This window comes from Rattus norvegicus, chromosome Y (genome assembly GCF_021556685.1).
Source record: "Rattus norvegicus strain SHRSP/BbbUtx chromosome Y, alternate assembly SHRSP_T2T, whole genome shotgun sequence".
NCBI lineage: Eukaryota > Metazoa > Chordata > Mammalia > Rodentia > Muridae > Rattus > Rattus norvegicus.
The window spans coordinates 43632582-43637407 of record NC_141555.1 but is presented as its reverse complement, the minus strand read 5'-3'; the positions used below and the strand labels follow the sequence as shown (position 1 = coordinate 43637407).

Sequence of the window (4826 nt, the reverse complement as noted above, 5' to 3'; positions counted from 1 at the left end):
GTATTCTCCTAACAGCCTTCAGATGAAGATGTAGAACTCTCAGCTCCTCCTGCACTAAGCCTGCCTGGATGCTGCCATGTTCACACCTTGATGGTAATGGACTGAACCTCTGAAACTGTAACCCAACCCCAATTAAATGTTGTATTTATAAGAATAACCTTGGTTACGGTGTGCCTTCATATTATTATAACCCTAAGTAAAACATTGACTCTGGGGTGGGCAGTGAACTTCAGAGGTCCCCAAGACTATGTCTCCCTTATTCTGGTGTCAGAGTGGATTCTACCACTTTAGACTTGTAAGTTGGCTCTGGGGATCCAAGCTCAGGTCTCCATGCATGTACAACAAGTAGTTTACATACTGACCCATATCCTTTAGCTAAAAAATGGTTTTAAAAGGAGATAGAGGTAGATCCCAGGTGCCTGACATCAGGGAAGCTGAGCGCTGGTGCACACAAGGGCAGCTGTTACATGTTGAAGGTCATGGTACAGGGGACTTTAGGGCCAAAGAGACATAACAGGGACATGCTTGGGACTTAGGTTGCCTGTGCTGCCTCCACACAGAAGCCTGACGATGCCAGTGCAAGCTGGAGGAGAGCCATCTCCATCGGTAAAGGTTGCTGTGATCTAAATGTCTCCCCTACCCCATGCCTAGGAAGATATCACCAAAGATGACATCATTGGGAAGCAGCAATTTGGAGGGTGTGACTTCAGTCATAAAGATGGACTCCTCTCCTGTGCTATTGGTGCACTTATGTTTAAAAAGAACCCCCAGAGAGCTTGCTGGACCTTCTCAGCCCAGGAAAATATAGGCAGAACACACCATCTACAAGCCAGGTAGCAGGCTTCAGTAAATTTGCCAGGGCTCTGATCTTGGACTTGTAGCCTCATTATCAACAATCCAGTCTCTGAGACTGGAGTGACAGCAAGCTGACTAGTTCCTGGGTGAGGCAGGGATCAGCCAGGAGAGTGAAGATATTACAATGTGCTTCTTGATTTCTAGTGAGAACAGAATGCAGATTAATGCTTCAAGGCTAAGCTATATGAGTGGCACAGCTTGGTTATTCTACGGCCCAAAATATAAAGTAAACAAGAAAAATAAATTGTATGAGAGAGTTGGCAGACTTGATCTCTAATCTTGGTTGCTGACTTGAGTGGCTCTGAATTCAATTAAAATGCATGCATCTGGGTACTCTTATGAGGGATTTTCTTGATCAGGATATTTGAATCAGGAAGATTTGCTCTAAGTGTAGGTGTGGCCTTCTGGTGGCAACCCAGATTTAAGAATGTGAAAGAAGGAGGCTTTGATTTTTGTCTGCCTGCTTTCACTCTCACTGGCAAGTTCATCTCTCCTGTGGCTGCTGCATTCCATTGCTAATATTCTAACCACCTTCTCTGATATCTCATTGTAGACTGAAGGCAAACTCCTATAGGAAACTCACGTGCCTTCAGCACCAGGTTAAGATGGCTGAGGCATCAATCATCATAGACTGAGCAGCCAATGAGTTTCTCCATTCCCTTGTATGAGACAGCCATTGTTAGATTATCCAGCGTCCTGTAAGCCAAATTACCTTTTGATGTGTTTGGTGGTTTGAATAGGTGTGGGCCACCATAGATTCATGTGTTTGAAAGCTTGACCCACGAGGAGTGATACTATTAGGAGGTGTGGCCTTGTTGGAGTAGTTGTGACCTTGTTGGTGTATGTGTGGCCTTGTTGGAGTAGGTGTGGCATTGGTGGAGTGGGTGTGGCCTTGTTGGAGTAGGTGTGGCCATGTTGGAGTAGGTGTGAGTTTGTTGGAGGAAGTGTGCCACTGTGGTGGCTTTGCATTGAGATTTGTATATACTCAAACTATGCTCAGTGGTACAGGCAATCCCTTTCTGCTGCCTGTGCATCAAGAACTTTGGGCTCCTAGAGCACCAACTCTGCCTGGATGCTCCCATGATTCCTGCCATGATGATAATGGACTGTACCACAGAAACTGTAAGCCAGCTGCAATGGAATCTTGTCCTTTATACGAATTACCTTGGCTTCTGTGTCTGCAGCTATGAGCATGCTCAGGCTACAGAAGAGCCTTGCCTCTAGTGTCCTCCACTGTGGTAAAAAGAAGGTCAAGTTGGACCCCAATGCGACCAATAATCGCCAATGCCAACTCCTCTTAGCTGATCAGGAAGCTGATTGAAGATGGCATGATCATCTGGAAGCCTGTAACTGTCCATTTTCAGACTCGCTGAGAGAAACACACCTTGAAGGGCAGGCATATGGTCATAGGGAATGGAAAGAGTACTGCCAACACATGGGTGCCTGAGAGGGTGACCTGGTTGAGAAGGATGAGGATCCTGCTTCTCAGGAGATACTGGGAATCTAAGAAGATTGATCGCCATATATATAACAGCCTGTACCTGAAGGTTAAACGGAATGTATTCAAAAACCAATGGATTCTTATGGAGCAGATCCTCAAACCGAAGGCAGACGAGGCCCGGAAGAATCTACAGGCTGACCAGGCAGAGGCTCGCAGGTCTAAGACCAAGGAAGCACAAAAACGCAGGGGAGGAGCGCCTCCAGGCCAAGAAGGAGGAGATCATCAAGACTCTGTCCAAGGAGGAAGAGACCAAAAAATAAACCTTCCTTCATGTCTGTGCATAGTGACCTCACTGTGGCCTCACATGATCAGTCATTAAAATAAAACAAGCCTTAAAATAAAAAAGAGATACCTTGCCTATGGTGTCTGTTCACATCTATGGAAATCTTACTAAGACAATGTGTATTCATTCTGCCATTTCTGTTTCTCTGGAAAACATAATACAATAGTGCTCTAGAGAGAGGAACAAGTACCCACCAGACAACATAAATTCCAATTTACTTTTCTGGTGATTATGAAGTTGTTGAGGTTTAAAAAAAAAAACAAACTTGTTTTTTTGTTTCTTTCTTTTGGGGTTTTGTTGTTGCTGCTGCTGCTGTTGTTGTTTTTGTTATTGTTTTTAAAGAAGAAATTCATTAAGCCTCTTCATCCCTAACTGGCTGGCAAACACCGAGCCCACATCAGCTAAAGCGTTTAAGGCATTCGGAATGTGTTTACACAAAAACATAAAGTTATCGTGTGAAGTTCAGATGAGAGACAACATCGGCCATGTGGGCAAGCCTAGAGCCTCAACCATTTAAAACAAACAAATCAGGACACACTGTCAGAAGCCTGTCAGCCCAACAGAGAGGAGGGCCTGTGTTTTGTGTTGTTATTTACTTTTATGTATATTTGGAGCCACCCGGCTCATTAATCCTTTTTATAATATTAACTCTGGCACTTTTTTCTTGACTCATCAAATATTTCCTTAATGAACTGTCAGCTCACACCCCCCCCATCTCCATTGTAATGACATTCAAATTAAGTTCTTCTGGACCACAGGGGTTTTTGGAACTCTATGATGATAGAAAAGAAGAGGAAAAGAACCTCTTTCATTGTATTTGAAGAAAGACATAGTCATTTACCTGCCACCTTCCCACAGTGCTGACAGTTGCCAAGGTCAGTGATGAGAACTCTGCCTCATGGGCACCATCAGAGTCATGAGATGAGCACTACCAAACCAGGAGGCATTATACTGACATAACCATACGGTGCTCCCTCACCTACAGCCACCGGGTTCCAAACTTCTGGTGTCCCTCCTTCCCTTAAAAGAGAGCTGTTAGGATCCATACTCAGCATCACCCATGACCATAGTCCAAAGCTCAAACCTTTTAAAAATCAGATGTGTTTATATTATCAAATGTGTGAATGTTCTGTCTACATGGAACTGTGTGCACCAAGTGCCTGCCTGATGTCTGAAGATGACAAGAGAGGGCATTAGAATTTCTGAAACTGGCCATTAGTTCAACTGTGAGCCATCATATGGATGCTGGGAATAGAACCTGGGTACTCTTCAAGAGTAACAAGTGTTCTTCATGGCTGAGCCGACTCTCTAAGCCCCAGAATCTGTGTCCTGTCCCCGTAGATGCTCTGCTACTCTATAAAACCACATGGGAGACTTGGTGACCATCCAAGGGAATAGACTTCACCCTTCAATGAAGAGGATGCCATGGCTGGTGGTATTGTAGACAGTAGGAGACTCTGAAGGAAAGTGCCTTGTATAGGTGAGTACTGTGAAACCAAGACTGGAGGACCACCCTGGACTGGATAGAGATTGGGTTGGGCCATTGCAGAAGATAAAAGAATGATAGTGACAAGGACATTTGAGCAATCCCATGAACTATTTAGTCTGGCATCTTAGTTAGGATTCCACTGTTGAGAAGAGACACCATGACCAAGGACAACATGTAATCGGGGCTGGATTACAGGTTTAGAGGGTCAGTCCATTATCATCAGGCAGAGGGCATGGCAGTGTGCAGACAGACATGGTGCTGGAGAAGGAGCTGAGAGTTCTACATCATTATCTAAAAGAAGCCAGGAGCAGACTGTCTCCCACATGGCTGGGAGAAGGATTTTAAGAACTCACCCCCACAGGGAGACCCCTCCTCCAAGAAGGCCAAAGTCCAATACTGCCATTTCCTGGGCTGTGCACTTTCAAACCACCAAGGGTCTCTTCACATATATGATAATTGCACCCTTGTTTGAAAGTCTTGCTTAAAGACACATGATGTTTGTGTGAAGAACATTCATTGGGTCTTGGTGGCTCTAAAACCCCAAGAACATGGAATCCTTTATCACCCCGAAGTATGAAAATGGCATGTGTGCACAGTCCCTCCCTTCCTCTGCAATATCATAATGTTAAGTGTGTGGAGCTCCAGTATGCAACCTCATAAGTGCCGGCATGTGTGAATTCTTGAGCCACACACTCAAC

At 44.8% G+C, this 4826-nt stretch overlaps 1 pseudogene; it reads left to right on the top strand.

The window, feature by feature from the left end:
- The first annotated feature begins 2041 nt into the window (after positions 1-2041).
- Positions 2042-2616, top strand: LOC134484435 (large ribosomal subunit protein eL19-like; annotated as a pseudogene).
- Positions 2617-4826: the final 2210 nt, after the last annotated feature.